Genomic DNA, 20,026 nt, shown 5'->3' on the forward strand with positions numbered 1-20,026 from the left:
AATCACTGACCCACTTGCACACTGACTTGTCTGTTCTTAGATCATAAGTATTTGCAGGAGTAGAGGAGGTCATTCTGCCCATTACACTATTGTACCATTCAATGAGATTACAGTTGATCTTTTACCTTAAATCCACTTTCCCATATTAATCCCTTATCCCCTGAAAAACTTAACATTAAACAAACTCCATCTTGTAAATACTCAGTGACAGAGCCTTCTCAGCCCTCCTGGGTAGAGAGTTCCAAAGATTCACTCTCCTTTGGGTAAAGAGATTTCTTTTCATCTCAGTCCTGAATGACCAACCCTTTATATTAAGACAGTAACCCATGGTTCAAGACCTCCAATCCCATCAAGAACAGCAAGAATTTTGTATGTTTCAATGAGATTACCTTTCATTGTTCAAAAATTTAGAGAGCATAGCCTATCTGCTTAACCTCTTCTCCAATGATAATTCCTGTCATTCCAGGAATCCATCTAATCTATCTTCGCAACACTTCCTCTAAAGCACATACATCCTTCTTTAGGGAGGGAGGGAGGCCAAGCTTGTACATGACATTTCAGGTGCTCTGTCAATACAGTATTGATACAGTACACAAATCCATTTGTCTTCATAATGGTTTGCTGTACCTGCACACTAACTCAGTGATTTGTGTATAGGGACACTGAAATCCCTTGGAATATCAATGACTTTCCGTTTCACACCATTAAAAAAAACCTTTTTCAATTTTCCAACCAAAGTGCATGACATCACATTTTTTCACATTATATTGCATCTGTCATGTCCTCAGTCATTCACTAAGCCTATCCACATCCTCTTCACAACTCTCACTGCCACTTAGCTTTGCCATCAGTAAACTTGGATGTAATACACATGGTCTCCTCATTAAAATCATTGACATTGATTGTGAACAACTGGGGCACTGTAGCATCCCAACGGTCATACCTTCTCAACCTGAAAATTATCCATTTATTCCGACTCTCTTTTCTATCCATTAGCCAATTCTCAGTCATCAGCTGGTATATTGCATCCCACCCCACACCCATGAGCTCTAATTTTGTTTAATAACCACATGGTCTTCTGAAAATCCAAATACACCACATTTACTGGTTCTCCTTTAAGCCTCAAAATAAAACTAACAGATTTGTCAAACGTGATCTCCCCTTCATAAATACATGATGACTGTCCAAAACTAACATTTTTAAGTGCCCTGTTACCAGATATTTGATAATAGATTCTAACATTTTCCCAAATGCACAAGTCAGTCTAACTGGTCTGTAGCTCTGAATTTTCTCTCTCCCTCCTTTCATAAATAGTGGGGTTACCTTGTAATCTGTGGGAACCATTTTAGAACCTATGGAGTTTTGGAAGTTGGTGAAAAATAATGTATTCATAGTGTCTTTCAAAACTTTGGGTTGCAGGTCACCAATTCTGTGAATTTGTTTATTAGGGTGAGTTAATTAATTTTTTTTGTTTTTTTATTCCTCAATATGATTTTGCTTGTCAATTATTGCTTTGCTTTTATTTATTCATTTTTAAGGATCTGGATACCACTGACAAGGAGACTATTTATTGCCTGTCCCCAATTGCCAGTGTGAAGGTGGTAGTCAGCTGCCTTTTTGAACCGCTGTGGTCCTTCTGGTGAACATACTCCCACTGTTGGGTAGGGAATTCCAGGACTTAGACCCAACAACAATGAAGACATGGTGACATACCTCCACGTCAAGGTGGTGTGCAACTTGGAGAGGAATTTGCAGGTGGTGGTGTTCCCATGGGCCTACTGCCCTTGTCCTTTTTGGTTGTGGAAGTCATAGGTTTGGGACGTGCTATCACAAAAGCCTAGGCAAGTAACAGCAGTGCGTTTTGTAGGTGGTATGCACTACAGCCACAATGTCCCAGTGGTGAAGAGAATTAATGTTTAAGTTGCTAATTGGGGTAACAATCACATGAACTACTTTGACCTATGTAATTTCAAGCTTCTTGCACGTTGTTGTAGCTGCATTCATCCAGGCAAGTGTCACACTTTTGTCTTGCCTGGATGAATGCTGTGATCAACAAACACAAAATAACATACCTCAGTGCCTTCCTCATCTTCGCTGGGGACTTCAACCAGGAAAGCTCAAAGAAGTCTCTGGTTAACTAACATCAACACGTCACCTTCAACACCAGAAGACCAAAGACACTCGATCACTGCTATACCACCATCGGGAATACCTACCACTCCATCTCTTGCCTGCATTTTGGTAAATCTGACTACCTGGCTGTGCTTCTTCTTTCTGTGTACAGAGACTGAAGAGTGCAGCACTGGTGGAGAGGACTATGAAGAGCTGGTTAAGGGAGCCAGAGGAATGAATACAGGGCTGCTTCAAATTGGTGGACTGGGGCATGTTCAAGAATTCGTCAGTGAACCTGAATGAACATGCCACATCATCACCAACTTCATAAAGAACTGTGTAGACGAGTGTGTACCCACAAAAACATTCCAAGTCTTTCCCTACCAGAATCCCTGGATGAACCAGGAGACTCGTAATCTGCTGAAGGCTGGATCTGTGGTGTTTGGGACTGGCAATCCAGAGTCATACAAGAAGTCCAGAAGACCCTTGTGAGTATGAAGGTACAATTCCAAACCAAACTAAAGTCACAGATGGATGCTCAATAGCTGTGGCAGGGCTTGCACGCCATCACTTCCTACAAGATGAAACTGGGTAGTATAAGTGGCAACAACGCATCACTTTCGGAAGTGCTCAATGCCTGTTATGCACACTTTGAAAGGGAGAATGATGACACTCTTATACAAGTCCCACAGTTCCTGATGACCCTGTGATATCAGTCTCCGAGGCCAACATCAGAGCATCCTTCAAGAGGGTGAACCCATGAAAAGCCTCCAGCCCAAACGGCATACCTGGCTGGGTGTTGAAGATCTGTGCAGACCAACTAGCTGATGTGTTCAAAGACATCTTCAACCTCTCACTTCTGCGGTCTAAGGTTCCCACCCTGGTTCAGAAGGGCATCTATAGTATCAATGCCCAAGATGAGCACGGTGACCTGTCTCAATGACTACCATTTGGTAGCACCTATGTCCATCGTAATGAAGTGCTTTGAGAGGTTAGTTATAGTGCAAATCAACTCCAGCCTCAGAAATGACCTGGATTCCCTTCAATTTGCCTATCGCCTCAAGAGGTCCAACAGCAGATGCTATTTCACTGGCTCTCCACTCTGTTCTGGACCACGTGGACAACAGTAATGCATATGTCAGGATGCAGTTCATCAACTACAGCTCAGCATTCAACACTATCATTGCCTTCAAACTTATTACCAAGCTCCATGACCCGGGTCACTGTACCTCGCTTTGCAACTGGATCCATGACTTCCTCACCAGCAGACTCTATCAGTACAGATCAGTAACAACATCACCTCCTCACTGATTATCAATACAGAAGCACCTCAAGATTGTGTGCTTAACACCCTGCATCTCCAGTAATGATATATCCTTCCTCTCAGCACCATTACCTCCGGAAATCATAAATAATCCCTCTTTGGTCCCCTCATTCTTCTTAATTAATAATAACAAAAAATACTGGAAATACTCAGCAGGTCAGACAACAACTATGGAGTTAATGCTTTAAGTTGATGACCTTTTATCACAACTATTCTTTTTGCAGTTCTGTAGTGGTATTATTCAGACACAGGGTCAGCATACTATTAACAACTACCTTGATCACTTCACCATTTCTCCAACCTAGTCACCGTGAAGCTTTAGCTAAACATCAGGAAGAATGAAAGCCCATTAGGCATTAATACCGCTTCGTTTGCCATGGATTCTATTCACTCTCTCTCTCTTTCTCCAACTGCTTTGGCTAAAGAAGGCTGATCACCCGTTCATGTTAAACCCAGGTCCGAACTTAATCACCAAATCCACTACCTCTCCCCTCTGCAAAACTACCCATTTCTACTAATACCTCAGTCAATTTTCTAATTCCTACAATTGCGACATCCAAAATCAAAATACTTTCCTTTTTGCCCTCCTACTGTCCACACTACTCCAAATTGTTTAAACTGCTGCTACATGCATCCTTTCCCATATTGAATCCCATTTTACTCTTGAGCTTACTAACCAATGACTCAATATTCTAAACAGCAACTAATATAGAAAGCATGTCCCAGTCATCAAAGCACTACATGGTCACATTCTCCTGCAACAATAAACCATTCCCATACTTTTTGGTTGTACCGCCAGCCTTGTTTATGCCCTCAGAAAATGCTGGAAATATTTAATAGGTCAAGCTGCATCTGTCAGAGAGGAGGTCATCAGATGGAATGTCATCAACCTGAAACATGAACTCTGTTTCTCTCTCCACAGATGCTGGCTCACCTGCTGACTATTTCCACCATTTTCTGCCTTTCAGATTTCCAGCATCTGCAGTTTTTTCCCCCTTTAAGTTTTCTATATTCTCAACTACCAGCATCAGACATAGCAGCACTCCCCATAATTCCTTCCCCAAATCCCTTGCCAGGCCTCCTTTTAAAAAACTCCATCAGAAATCACCTTTACATCCAAACAGCTACCTTTATCCCTCATATGACTCAGCATCCACTTCCATTATTGTTCTACGTAAAGCACTGTGGGAGTTAATGTGTTTGCAGAACATCATAAATGTAAGTTACTTTCGGTTTTCTTTCCTCTTGCACTAATTTGTCCCACATTTTAACCATTTATTTTCCTCAATCTTTTCTTTTATCCTTTTGCATATTTCTTCTGCTTCCACTCTATTGTTGACATACTTGCTGTCTTACAAACACATGAATTAGGAGCAAGAGAGGGTCACTCAGTCCCTCAAACCTGCTCTGCCATTTAATAAAATCTTTCACACTCTTGCTTGTCAAGAATCTGACTACCTCAGTCTTAGGAACATTCAAAGATTCTGCTTCCACCATCCTTTCATGAAGAGCATTCTAAAAAGTTCATGACCCCAATCTCAGGTAACCTCTGCTTTAAATGGGTAATCCCTTATTTTTAAACAGTAACCCTAGGTTCTTGATTCTCTCACAAGAGGCTACATCCTCTCCACAACCACCCGGCAAAGACCCTTCCGGATCTTATAACAGCAAAGTTTTCTTAATTTATTTCTGTACATCAGCCTCTTTTTCCTTTCACTTTTTAGTGCTCTATGACTATGACTTTCCTCAGACATGAAGCAAGACTCGAGGCTTTCAGCACTCAAGATAAAAGTCCACTCATAACTGCACCACACTCTCTAAGAGTAACTGTTCTACTTCTCTTTTCCAATAGACAGATACAATACGTGGGCAGCTCTTGGACTGGATGCAAACCAGGTAAAGATGAGGTCGCTACTTTGTAGAGTCATTGAATCAGAAGAGAAACAGCCAGGAAATAAGCCCTTCGGCCCACCAGTCCCACACCAACCATTAACTATCCTTTTACCTTAATTCTACATTAATCCAATGGTTAATTAACCAACCAACTTGTAAGTCTTTCAGAAGCGAGAGGAAACCTGAGCATCTAGAGGAAACCCTCACAATCACAGGGAGAAAATGCAAACTCCACACAGGTAGCATCCAAGGTCAGCATTGAACCCAGGTCTCTGCCACTGTGAGGCAGCAACTCTACTAGCTGTGCCACTGTGGCATCCATTCTTCTGATGGAAACTGGAAATCAAATTCAGTTGCAATTGCAATCATGAATGCCAAAGAACAGAACACACTGTCGTAGATTGCCCTCCTTTCCAAAACACGTAGCCAACATTCATGCACCCACATTTGTTTTTCATTGCACCTGTGCATATGACAATAAACTCGACTAGACATGAAATTATAAACTATCTCCAAATCCTGGGCATCAGTATATAAAAACTGCTGCTATCACCTTACAATGAGAAGGAAAAGAGTTCCCTTTCACCTCCTATCACCAATTCTCCCCAAATTCCACCAATCTATTACCCTTGCCTAAATGCTTGATTTTTTTTTGTTGTGGCTAACCTTACCTTCTCTGACATTGATTTTGAGTTGAAAGTATTGACCAACAGCTTTCCTCATCTTTCATGATGTCATTATTCCACCCCTAAATGAACAAACCAAGATAACCCCTTCTTCTCCTACGTCTGCATGGTCACTTTAGGAGTTGCTCATACTGGGCATCTTCTAGTTCTTTGTTATATGGTACCTCTCGCTGCCACCATGCATTACTGGAATCATCAGGAGTTTTCCATCTTGAAACAACACCAAACTCCAAGAAAGACACAAGAGACTCCAGATGCTGAAATCCAGGGCCACAAGCAATATGCGGGAAGAACTCAGCGGGTCAAGCAGCATCTGTGGGAGGAAAGGAATTGTCGACATTTCGGGTTGAAACCCTGCGACAGAACCTGAAATGTCAACAATTCCTTTCCTCCCACAGATGCTGCTTGACCCGTTGAGTTCCTCCAGCAAATTGTTGCTCCAAACTCCAAGGCATGATCTGAATTTTTCCATAAACCTTTGTAGCTTTGAAGAAAGTGACACGTCTGATGGCAATAAAATTTGAATGTTCTGCTATACCTTAAAAGAACTTGGGCAGAATTTTCTCCAAATTAGGAACAAGATCCAAATAAACTTTTGCCACATCCTATCACTGTGGACCATTGTTGATGTGTCCCCAGCTGTCTTACCAAACTGAACCCAATGAATCACGACCCAGGTGGAGTGCATAATTCTAAGCTTCAACCATATAAAGGTACAAGCAGATTCTGGCAATGTCATAAAAGTAGGAAATAATGGAAATATTTAACAGGCCAAAGTAACAGTCTTGGAGAAGGAAAAGCAAACTTTAAAGGTTGATGACTTTTCATCAGACCTGACCTGCCAAGTATTTCGGACTTTATCTCCTCAGCATTATATTGGTATGTTTATGGATTTTTTTCTTGTAAGAGGCCTTACCATTCCTGTTATTAACACATGGAGGTGGGAGTGCAGCAACTTAACCGAGAACTCCGCCAGCTGTAACTTAAATCCACAAATGGGAGAAGCTTCCAGAAAAAAAAAGGTTTTGAGGCCCAAATGGTGCCCATAAGCACTCAGTACCACCCGAGATGTCGCTATTATTATTATCATTCACTGAGGAAATCTTCGCGATTGAATGCTGTACAGAGACTTAAGGCAGAGTAGCAACGTCTCCCTGGGAACACCACTTCATCTCATCCGTAAACGGCCATTACCCCACATACTGGATGACAGCGCCTGCGCGGCCGCCGTGCATGCTGGTTATTGTAGTCCCGGCACGTTTTGCAAGGCGAGGATGGGCATGGAGAACTACAATTACCAGCAACCTTCTGCTCCGTGGGCGAAGAGGTTGCGAAGCAAGGCCAATTTTGGAGAGTCGAGGCCATGCCGGTTGACAACTCAATCTCCCCACCACCTGTTCTTAATTCAAAAGTAAAAATGCCGTGAATGCTAGGAATCTGAAACAAAAACAGAAAATGTTGGACAATTCAGGCAGTATCTATGGAGAAAGAAATCGTTTATTGGTATACTTTATATCTGATGCCTTGTTCCAAGCCAGAAGGCTGTGGGTTCAGGCAATCCTACAAAGGTGGATTGAGAATATGTTGACAGTACAGTAAAGGGTGAATTCAGCTCTGTTGGAGCCATTTTTCGGATGAGGCCAGTTCTTCTAAAGTGGATGTAAAATTTCCTATGGCACTATAGCAACAACAACTTCTATTTATGCACTGCCTTTAACACAACCAAATGTCCCGAGATGTTTCACAGAAGCATAATCGAACAAAACTTGACACTGAGCCAGATGGGATAGTTAACCAAAACTGTGGTCATGGAACATCTTAAAGAAAGTAGGGAGAGGAAAAATGTAATGTGTGCATTCCAGACCTTAGCATCTGATGTGGCTATTGATGGAGAGGAACAGAATTAGGTTTATTATCACTGACATAGGTCATGAAATTTGTTGTTTTGCAGCAGCAGTATAGTGCAAAACATAGAAATTACTATAAGTTACAAAAATAAATAAACAGTGCAAAAGAGGAATAACAAGGTAGTGTTCATGGATTCTTGGACCGTTCACAAATCTGATGGCGGAGGGGAAGAAGCTGTTCCTAAAGTGTTGAGTGTGGGTCTTCAGACTCTTGTACCTCCTCCCCGATGGTAGTAATGTGAAGATGGCATGTCCTGGGTGGTGAGATTCTTTAATTATGGATGCCGTCTTCTTGAGGCACCGTCTCTTGAAGATGTCCTTGATGGCAGGAAGGGTTGTGCCTGTGATGGAGCTGGCTGAGTCTACAACCCTCTGCAGCCTCTTTCGATCCTGCGCATTGGAACATCCATCCCAGGCAGTAACGTAACCAGTCAGAATGCTCTCCACTGTACATCTGTAGAAATTTGCAAGAGTCTTTGGTGACATACCAAATCTCCTCAAACTCCTAATAAGTAGCGCGTGACTTCTTCATGACTGCATCAATGTTTTGGACCCAATATAGATCCTCTGAGACGTTGATGCCTAGGAACCTGAAGCTGTTCACCCATTCCACCAGTGACCCCTCAATAGGACTGTTGTGTTTTCTCCCGACCTCCCTTTCCTGAAGTCCACAATCAATTCCTTGGTCTTACTGGCGTTGAGTGCGAGGTTGTTGTTGCAATACCACCCAACCAGCCGATCTACCTCAGTCCTGTACGCATCCTCATCGCCATCTGAGATTCTGCCGACAACAGTGATGTCATCAGCGAACTTATAGATGGCATTTGAGCTGGCCTAGCCACACAGTCATGAGTGTAGAGGGAGTAGAGCAGCGGGCTAAGCATGCATCCTTGAGGTGCACTGGAGAGTAATTAAATTCAGCAATAGGCAAGAGGCCAGAACTGGAGGAATACAGATATCTCAAATAATTGTAAGTTTGGAGGAAATTACAGAGAAAGGGAGAAGAACAAGTCATAGGATTTGGAAGGAAAACAAAAAGATTTTAAATGGAGGTGTTGCTTATCCAGAAGTCAATGTAGGACAGTGATAGGTTGGTCACCATCTGCACTTGGTCCAAAGTGATTGGAAGTACAAAGATCAGGAGACTGTCCTGGTCCAAATGACTGGAACAGCAGAAGTCCTGGAGCCCCTTGAGTTCCAACAGGCATATATCAACATCAACATCTGGCCCACCTTGGCTCATGCATGACCATTCAATGGTTGAATGACATATCCTTGAAGTTGAACCAGCATTGTGAACTATTTCCAGAATCAAATGCAAACATATTAGCTTCTTATGAACTATAACTCCTGCCATTCGGCTGATGTCTCCTCTTCATGGGGTGCAATCAATACATATCCTTCCCTTGCTTGGATCCATCTTTGTCTGCTGAGACTGACTGGTAGTGGTAACTAAGGGAATATTTCCTGCCCACCTTGCCAACTGGCAGTGGGAGGCAAAAATGGAAAAGCACACTGCACTTGCAGCAACAGCAGCAGCAGGTGGAAGAGGCAGTGGCAGTACAGCAATAGCAATGGCAGCCAGCTCAGCAGGAGGATCCATCTTATTTCAGCCTGAAATCACTTTCATCTTTAATAGCTTGCCTACATGGTTATGCATTGCCATCTGCCCTGCAGTACCAAGCCTGGCATTTGCTGTGTAATTAGCACAGGAAGAAATTTTTCTACTGACCAACCTCTAAGGGCCCACTCAACACCAGCATCAGGAATCCAGCCATAGGGAAGCAAACTTCTACCATCTATTTCTTGTGAATGGTGAGTTCATGCAGTTCTATAGAAAATACCTTGACATTTTAACTGAAGTTATGTAAGACATAGGCAGTGCTTTCTAGGCTGCAGCAGGTGCATTGGTATTGGTATTGGTTTAAATTGTCACTTGTACCAAGATCCAGTGAAAAACTTGTCTTGCATACCGTTTGTACAGATCAATTCATTACACAGTGCATTGAGGTAGTACAGGGTAAGAACAATAACAAAATACAGAGTAAAGTGTCACAGCTACAGGGAAGTGCATTGCAGGTAGACAATAAGGTGCAAGGTCAAACAAGGTAGATTGTGAAGTCAAGAGTCCATCTCATTGTATAACTTCTAGGTGCCTGTTGTTTGCAGCAAATGATAGCATTGCAGCTACATAACAGGACAGTCTGATCTATGGGCTGTTCCCAGGGACAAACCAAGGTTTACATAAACTGCTGCTGGAAGATCATCAACTTGGTGAAAGACACACTTAGGTCTGCCCGAAACTTGTTGGTCTTCCAGTGTAAGGAGATGTCCTTAAGCAAAAGCTGGCACATTCCAGGGTGCAGGAAGACTGCTGAGGGATGCACTGAAGCTTGTTACAGCCACAGTCTAGGGTTCTGCTGCCACTGGACACTGTGGGTTAGGTCCTGTACCACAGCCTCCCTAACACTTCACAGGTGCGTTGTTTAAGGAGAAAACATGTGGCATTGACACATTGTAGAAGAATATACTGATTTAATGGTACAATTAATGTAGAAAAAGATATGAACTGATTATATTGTATTTCCTGTTGATAATGTATATCTTTGAAATATAAAGAAAGAAATGTCAAGTACCTCCTTCTGTTTGTGGCAAATAGAAGTGCTAAGTACCTCTTTCTAGCCAACCATGAATATTTATTATAGTTGCCTCTGTTCTATTTTATTGTATAGGAGTGATTTGATATATTTGTGTTACATATTAGAAGCGGAAGAACCATTTTGACATTAAATGAAACATAACTGTCACAGAAGATCTGCAGAAGAGAGTAGTGTTAAGATTTGGACATGCTCAATTTGTAATTTTCCTTTTTCTGGTTCTTTTATAGATTTATATTGAAACCTTTTAAAGGGCATTCCCTGACACTGATATATTTCATCAATTACTGTGATCTTGAGTGCAACCGATGATTGTTTTGAAATTTTATGGAGCCTGATATATTTCTTATAGTCTTACTGCTTTCCATGGATGGCTGCATGTTTGGGGATTTAATAGTCTTACTCTTTGATACCATAATAAATTTTCGACCATTATCCATTTGTGATATCTTGGTCACAGCTTGTTATGTGCTTGCATTTGTTGCTGCGGTGGACTTGCGGGAAAGGATGGTGAAATAATTAAATTCAGGGATGTGCAGGAATTTGAAGGCATTAATGCTGGAGGAGTTTAAAAAACATGGGGATGAGATGATGGAGAACGTTGAAAACAAGAGTGAGAATTTTAACATGAAGCTTTCTCTGAACAGCAAAACATCAGCTTGTGTTGTGTGAACAGGTTATAGTCTGAGTTATAGTCTACATGTGGGGAAAACCATTTTGATGTTAAATGTACCTCAACCATTGAGCATTTGTTATGATTTGAACATCCTCATTGAAATTTTTCTTTTTAATTATTTGTTGTATATATAATTCCTGTATGTATTCTTTTCATGCACTTTGTTCTTCATGACCTGCTTCCAGTATTTTGTTCTCTTCTTTTCCAATATATCTCTTAACTATTTTTATAACCAGCAATACAAAATTCACGGAAAATTGTGCAGTGTAGCAACAGGATAGAACAGGAGGCAGTGCAAGGATTTCTCACGGGAGTGGAGATAAAGTATAGAACCAATGGGAAACTATTTAACCTACATCACAATCTTCAGTGATCAATCTGCAGTATTCAGACATTCAGAGGATGAGATCCAAATCATGTCAACTTGACATGGAGTTATACAGCATAGAAACAGGCCCTTTGGTCCACCACGACCATGCTGACCATCAAGTATCTGTCTATTGCTCCATAGCCTTGGCAATTCAGGTGGTCATCCAGATGCTTCTTAAATGTTGTAAGAGTACCTGCCTCGACCACCTTCTTGGGCAGTGCATTCCCAATTCCAACCACACTCTGGGTGTAGAAAAAACCTTCCTCAGATCCCCTCTAATCCTTTTACTCCTCATCTTAAACCTATGTCGTCAGGTCTTTCTTTGGGAAAAGGTTTCTTCCTATCCACCCTATCTTTGCCTCTCCTAATTTTTTACACCTCTATCAGATCCCCACTCAGCCACCTCTGCTCCATAGAAAACAAACTCAGTTTATCCAATCTCTCCTCATAACTGAAGTATTCCTTCCCAGGCAACATCCTGGTGAATTTCCTCTGCACCTTTCCAGTAATAATCACGTCCTTCATACAGTGTAGCAACCAGAATTGCGCACAGTATTCCAGCTGTGGCCAAGCCAATCTTCTATAAAGTTGTATTAAGACCTCCCTGCTCTTATACTCTATGCTCCAGCTAATTATGGCAAGCATCCTGGGTGCCTTCTTTACTACCCAAGTTAGCTATGCTGCCACCTTCAGGGATCTTAAAACTTATACACCAAAATCACTTTGTTTTTAAGTATTCCCTAATGCCCTACCATTCATGGCATATGTACCACCTTTAATAGGTGCCTCAAAACACATCACCTCACACTTATCAGCATTAAATTCCATCTGCCCAACTTACCAGCTGATCAATATCATTCTTCAGCCGAAGACTACCCTCCTCACTATCAACACCACTGCAAGTTTTCATACCATCTGCAAACTTAGTAATCACACTCCTACATTCACATCTAAGATATTAATGTATATAACAAGCAGCAAGTGTCCCAGCATGATCCCCGTGCTATATGGATGGTCCCAGACTTCCAATCACAAAAACAACCCTCCATCATCACATTCTATCTCTAAGCCAATTTTGGATTGAATTTGTCAACTTGCCTTGGATCCCATGGGTTCTAACCTTTTGGACCAGCCTTCCAAAAGCCTTACTGAAGTTCTTATAAATTACATCAACTGCACTGCCCTCATCAATGGTCACACAGGATCTCCCACCAACTAATCCATGCTGACTATTCCTGATCAATTCATGCCTTTCCAAGTGTAGATTAATCCTGCCACTCAGGATTTTTCCAATTTCCCTACCACTGATGTTAGAGTCACTGGCCTATAATTACTTGGCTTATCCCTGCTGCCTTTCTTGAGTAAAAATACCACATTTGTTATCTTCCAGTTATCTGTCATCTCAGCTGTGACTAGCAAAGATATAAATATCTCCATCAGGGCCACAACGTCTTATCCCTTGCCTGGGATACATCTCATCAGGACCTGGGGATTTATCCACTTTTATGTATGCTGACACATCTTATACCTCCTTTTTAATTTTAATGTGCCCTAGAATTTCACCATCCCAACCGAAATGTCTTTCTCCTTGAACATTTAAGTCCTTACCACATCTTCTGGCTCCATGCACAGATTACTCCTTTGGTTCCTAATGGGAACCACTCTTTCCCTGGTTACGCTCTTGCTCTTAATATGCTTACAAAATGCATTGGGATTTTACTTAATCTTATCTGTGGATGATATTTTGTGGCCCTTCATTGCCCTCCTGATCTTTTTTCTTAGCCACCCCACACCACAATCGCTATACCAGTGAAGGGCCTCCCCCACTTTAAGTGCACCTACCATAGGCTTCCTTTTATTCCTTTATTAAACCCTTGATATCCCTTGACAGCTGAGGTCTTGGTACAACTTTATAAAACGTTGGTTAAGCTACATCTAGGATATTGTGTGCAGTTCTGGTTGCCACTGTAGGAAGGAAGTGATCGAAGCAGGCAAGAAAATGGGCCTTACATTTAACATCCGCAAAACAAAGGTTTCTCTTCCAACCTATACCCATTGTACAATGCCGATGCCTGCCAAAAAAAACATGGACTACTTCCCTTTTCTTGTGAGTCACCTCTTAGGAAAGGCAGATGTCAGTAATAAAATTCATCATCACCTTCACAGTCTTTAACCATCTGAGGAGAAGAGTGTTTTGAGATCAAGACCTTAAATCCAGAACAAATCTAATGGTCCACTGGCAACAATGATCCCTGCTCTTCTATAAGCTTCTAAGACATGGACTACCTATAGCAGGCACTTAACAGCCCTGGAGGGATTCCACCAAAGCTGTCTCCACAAAATTCTCCATATCCACAGGCAGCATTCTCTCCCTTACGCTAATCCAAGCCTAAGCAATTTTATTCTCTCCACACTCCTACCAACTCCCTCCAGATCCTCCTGCTCACCTCCACACAAGGGGCAATTTACAGCGGCCGATTAACCTACCAACTTACAATATCTGGAATGTGGGAGGGAACTGGAGCCACCAGCGGAAACCCATAGTCACAGGGAAATTGTGCAAACTTCACACAGGCAGTACCAGAAGTCAGGACTAAACTCAGGATGCTGGAGGGGTGGAGCACCAGCTCCACTAGCTGCACCACTGTGCCCACCCATACCTTGGTCTGAAAACACTTACGACTTTACTTACAAAATACCATGAAAGATAGTGTGTGTACATCACTTTATTTATTTTTTTGCTTAATGACATTGATGTCACAGGTTGAAGAAGCACGTGAGCTGCATACCAGTGACTTCTAGTCAGTGTGCTCAGAGATCTCTGGTGAATCAAGTTGGTAACTGACTATTAGAGTCATAGAGTAATACAGCACAGATACAGGCCCTTCAGCCCAATGAGTCCATAGTGACCATGCTGCCCACCCATCTAGTCGCAATTTCGTGCGTTGGACCCATATCTGTCTAAGCCGCATACGTGCATGTACCTCTCCATGTAATGCTTAAATGATACTATTGTACCTGCCTCAACCACTTCCTCTGGCAGCTCGTTCCACATAGTCACCAACCTCCACATGAAGAAGTTGCCCCTCAAGTCCCTTTCAAATCTTTCCCCTCTCACCCTAAATCTGTGCCCCCCAGGTTTGGACTGCCCTACCCTGAGGAAAAGACTGCTTCCATCCACCTTCTCTATGCCCCTCATGATTTTATAAACCTCTATAAGGTCACCCCTCATTTTCCTACGTTCCAAGGAATAAAGACCTAGTCTGGCCAACCTCTCCCTATAACTCAGGCCCTCTAGTCCTGGCGACATCTTCGTAAACCTTTTCTGGACTCTTTCCAGTTTAACCACATCTTTCCTTTAAGAGGGTGACCAAAACTGCACACAGTACTTAAAGTGCAGCCTCACCAATGACTTATACAACTGCAACATAATATCCCAACTCCTATACTCAATGCTCTGACTGATGGTCAGCATGCTAAATGCCTTTTTCACCACCCTGTTTACCTGTGACACCACTTTCAACGAACTATGCACTTGTACTCCTAGGTCCCCCTGTTCCATTACACTCCCTAGTGTCCTACCATTTATAGTATAAGTCCTATGCTAGGTTGACTTTCCAAAATGCATCACCTCACACTTATCTGTATTGAAATCCATTTGCCAGTCCTTGCCAGTCTGATCAAGATCCCCCTGTAATCTACGATAACCTTCTTCACTATCAACAGCACCTCCTAATTTTGTATTATCCACAGACTTACTGATCACACCTTGTGCATTTGCATCCAAATCACTTATATAAATAACGAATAACAAAGGTCCCAAAACCAATCCCTGCAGCACAGCACTAGTCACAGACTCCATTCCAAGAAACAACCTTCAACCACCAGCCTCTGCTTCCAACCTCTGAGCCAATTTTGAATCCACCTAACTAGCTCTCCCTGGATTCCATGGGAGCTAACCTTTCAGAACAACCTGTTATGCGGGACCTTGTCGAAATCCTTGCTAAAATCCAAATAGACAACATCCCCTACCCTACCGTCATCTACATTTTTGGTTACCTCTTCCAAAAACTCTAAAAGGTTCGTGAAACACAAGTTTCCGCGCACAAAGCCATGTTGACTCCTCCTAATCAGACTCCATCTATCCAAATGCTGGTAAATTCAGTCCCTCAGAATTCGCTCCGGTAGCTTCCCCACTACTGATGTCAGGCTGACCAGCCTGTAGTTCCCTGGCTTGTCCTTGCTACCCTTCTTAAACAACGGAACAGCATTAGCCACCTTCCAGTCTTCTGGAACTTCAGCAGTGACAAAGGATGAAGCAAATATCTCTGTAAGGCCCTCCACAATTTCTCCTCTCACCTCCCACAAAGTCCGAGGATGCACTCAGTCAGGCCATGGGAGTTAATCCACCTTAATGCACTGTAAGGTTGCAAGTACAGTACCTCCTCCCTGGAAATATGAATGTCCTCCAAAACATCTCCACTAGTTTCCCTTATCTCTTGAGCAACCATGATTTTCTCCTCAGTAAACACCAAGGAGAAGTATTTATTAAAAATCCCACCCATCTCCTGTGCACAAGACATAGGCAGCCCTGCTGATCTCAAAGGGGATCTACTCTCTACCGAGCCACCCTTTTAATATAGCTGTAGAACTTCTTGGGATTTTCCTTACTCTTACCTGCCAGATCCATCTCATACCCTCTCTTAGGTCCAATATTATACCCTCCCGAGTAGATACATTGACTCAGGAAACTTTCCTGGACACATTTCACAGGCCCTTTACACTCTGAGTAGTCCAGTCAATACCGGAGAAATTAAAATCTCCCACTGATACAACCCTATTATTCTTACAACCATGAGCAATTTCTCTACACACCTGCTCCTCAAGTTCCCACTGACTACTGGGGGGTCTATAATACAGCCTCATTAGAGTGACCCTCCCCTTCTTGTTTCTAAGTTCTACCCATATGGCCTCACTGGACGATCCCCCAAGCATGTCATCTCTAAGTACTGCTGTAATGTCCTCCTTCATCATAAAGGCAACACCCCCTCCACGCTTACCTGTTCCTCTGTCATGCCTGTAGCATCTGTATCCTTGAATATTGAGCTGCCAGTCCTCCCCTTCTTTCAGCCATGTTTCTGCCAATCCACGCTCTGAGTTCATCCGCCTTACCTGTTAAGTCTCATGCATTGAAATAATTGCAGTTTAACTGGGTTTTCCTTTCCCTACCTTTACTATGCCCCTGGCTATCCTGATTACTAAACCTGCTCTCACTGGCTACTGCTTTATCCCATGACTTGCTCCTGCTCAGAGTCCCACTCCCCCCGCCAATCTAGTTTAAACCCTCCTGCATAGGACTAGCAAATTTCCCTGCAAGGATATTGGTCCCTCTCTGGTTCAATTGCAACCCGTCCCTCTTGTACAGGTTGACTCTACCCCAGAAAAGTCTGAGAACCTGAATCCCTGTCCCCTGCACCAGCTCCTCAGCCACAAATTCACCTGGCCTATGTTTCTGTTTTTGACCTCGATAGCACATGGCACCGGGAGTAATCCGGAGATCACTACCCTTGAGGTCCTGCTTCTTAACTTCTTACCTAACTCCCTGTACTCATTCTGCTGAACCTCATCCCTTTTTCTACCTATGTCGTTTATACCAACATGTACAACGACCTCTGGCTGTTCACCCTCCTGCTCAAGAATTTTCTGCAGCTGCTCAGAGACATCCTTGACCCTGGCACTGGGAGGTAACACACCATACTGGTGTCTCTTCTGCAGCCACAGAATCTCCTGTCTGCACCCCTCACTATCAAGTCTACTATTGCTATTGCGCTGTCTGACTGCATCCTTTTTCTCTGAGCCACAGAGCTGGTCACAGTGTCAGAGACCTGACAACTGCTGCTGTTACTGTAATACTGGACAGAAATAGAAGAGCAAGGGGCCTTGCTTCAGCTTCACTCTGTGTACTTTTTTGATGTTCATCATCATGTCATTGGAGAAGCTGGAAATTCAAACATGTTATTGTGAGCGCAACTATTACTGAATGGCAAGGTACTATATGGAATTTAGAGTGTATGTTTATTGTGTGGATGCTCTCAAAGCCTACTTGAAGAAAATGAACATCTCCACTGATCCCTGGGAATCGCTGTTCCGTAACTGCTCAAAGTTGAGAAGGACTATTCAGAATGGTATGGAGAACCCTGTCTCTATGCAGGAGCACACAGAAGCCCAATGTAAATGATGAAAGAAGCAGACCACCTCACAAACTACCTACCCATCCACCCCATCCATGGTATAGTCTGTGGGTCACACATTGGCTTCCATAGGTGGCCTCAGAACCCACAAAACTGGAGTGGAAGCAATTCATCCTCGATCCTGAGGGATTGCCTGAGTAGAAGACATTGCTGGGATAAAGTACGGGCATTTACGCAATTCAATTTCAATGAAAAATGAAAGGTATTTGGAAATCAGGAATCTATCATGGAATACAAAGTTCACAACTTTTCTTCTGAGACTCCTGTGCATCTGAAGAGCGATTAAGGAGACTGAACATGCTCTGCAGCATCAAATGACATTGCAAAGGACTCCTGGATGCCTCCTGTGTAATTTTCTTTCATGCACCGGTGTACCATTCTATCCATGCTTCACCCATGCAGCAGGAGGCTCTTGGGGCCATTATTACTTATGGGTAACCTGCCTGTGTCCGTCCCAGGCTGATGCAGTGACCCATTCTCAAGTAGATATTATTTGAATAATATATTTAACAGCCTGCTCCCTTGGGCTGCCACAATTGGTAGCATTCCTTGCACCACTCACCGAGCATGAACATCCTTCTTGCCTGACATCCATCCACCAATCTGCCTACAAAACGCCACCATCCAAACTGCCTCCCTCTAAAATACTGATCAGAAGCAACTCTTACCCCTCTGATCCCTGACCTTTCCTTCATCTACACACCTTTCTCTCCCATTATCCTTAGGTTCAGGCCTGCATAGGAACAGGAGTGGCCAATACAGCCCCTCAAGACCGCTCTGTCATTAAATAAGATCATGGCTGATGTGACCATTGGCTTTAACTCCATTCTCCTGCCTGATACTCCAACCCACCTTCTGGATTCACTTATTGTCCAAAGTTCTTTCCCTCTCAGTCTAGAATATTCTCAATGCCTCAGCATTCATAGCTTTTGGTGGTAGAGAATGCTAAAGATTCACGACTTACTGAGAAAAGAAATCCCTCCTTACCTTAGTCTTAAATCTACCTTGTCAAGCCCCCTCTGAAACTTATATGTTTAAGTGATATAATTTCTAATTCTTCCAAACTCTAGAAAGTATTGATATAAGCTACTCAGTCTTTCCTCTCAAGAGGAAATCAATCCTTCATCCTGGAATTTAATCCAGTGAAACTTCTCTATTAATACTGCCACAAAGGCATGTATATCCCACCGTCAGATATGGAGTTAAAAATTGACAACAGGACTTTATTACTCATGTTTTGCACCAAAGTTTGTCACTATCAAACTTCTTGTGAAATTCTACCATGCCTTCCTCAAAGGATCCTTTACCATAAAATCACTAATTAATCCCCACATCATTACACATAACGAGATCTAAAATAACCTGTTGTCTGGTTGGATCTATAACATAATGTTCGTGGAAACAGTCTGAAATGCATTCCATGAACTCATCCTTAAGGCCATCGTTGCCAATTTGATTTTCCCAATCTATTTGAAGATTAATATTGCATTACCTTTGTTACAAACCCACTATGCATGCCAACCAATTTCTAGGCTAGCACCAATGATTTCACCTCCGCCCAATCTGATTCTACTTCCTGATTTTCTGAGACTAAATCATTTCTCACTACTGACCTAATGTCATCTGCTCTTATCATTACTACCCCTTTCCTTTTCTGTTGTGACTATCCTTCCAAAATATCAAGTACACTGAACTATTCAGTTTCCAACCTCTGTCACTTTGCAACCATGTCCCCGTAATGACAAATAGATCATACCCATTTACCTCTATTTGTGCTATCAATCCATCTTTGCTGTTCAGGATACTTTGTGCAGCTAATAAGCATTTAATTTTGACTTCTTACCATGTTACTTTACCTTGGCCCTGTTTGCTGTTTAATTTTTACTGCTATACTGTCTGTCCTTCCTATCACACTCTGCTTATCATTACCCGTATTGCTACAGAGAGGGAGGGTGGGGGGAGAGAGAGAGAGAGGAGTGGGAAGAGGGAGGGATGAGGGAGAGAGAAAGAAGAAGGGGAGGGAGGAGGGAGTGAGAGAGGGGATTGGTAGGTGGTAGGAAGAGATAGAGAGGGGGAGAGAGACAGAGAGGGAGGAAGGAGGAGGGACAGGCAGCGAGAGAAGGGGGAGGGAGGGCAGGTGGGGGAGGGAG

The 20,026-nt window shown here is 42.7% G+C and overlaps 1 protein-coding gene across 2 annotated transcripts in view; it reads right to left on the reverse strand.

Annotated features, from left to right (window-relative positions):
• Nucleotides 1-7,188, reverse strand: part of usp40 (ubiquitin specific peptidase 40) — a 102,637-nt gene extending 95,449 nt beyond the window's left edge. For both annotated transcript variants that reach the window (XM_052028716.1, XM_052028709.1), the window contains exon 1: nucleotides 6,932-7,188. The gene's annotated coding sequence lies outside the window, so the exon portion shown is untranslated. The remainder of the gene's footprint in view (nucleotides 1-6,931) is intronic.
• Nucleotides 7,189-20,026: the final 12,838 nt, after the last annotated feature.

Source organism: Pristis pectinata, chromosome 1 (genome assembly GCF_009764475.1).
Source record: "Pristis pectinata isolate sPriPec2 chromosome 1, sPriPec2.1.pri, whole genome shotgun sequence".
In the NCBI taxonomy this organism is placed as follows: domain Eukaryota; kingdom Metazoa; phylum Chordata; class Chondrichthyes; order Rhinopristiformes; family Pristidae; genus Pristis; species Pristis pectinata.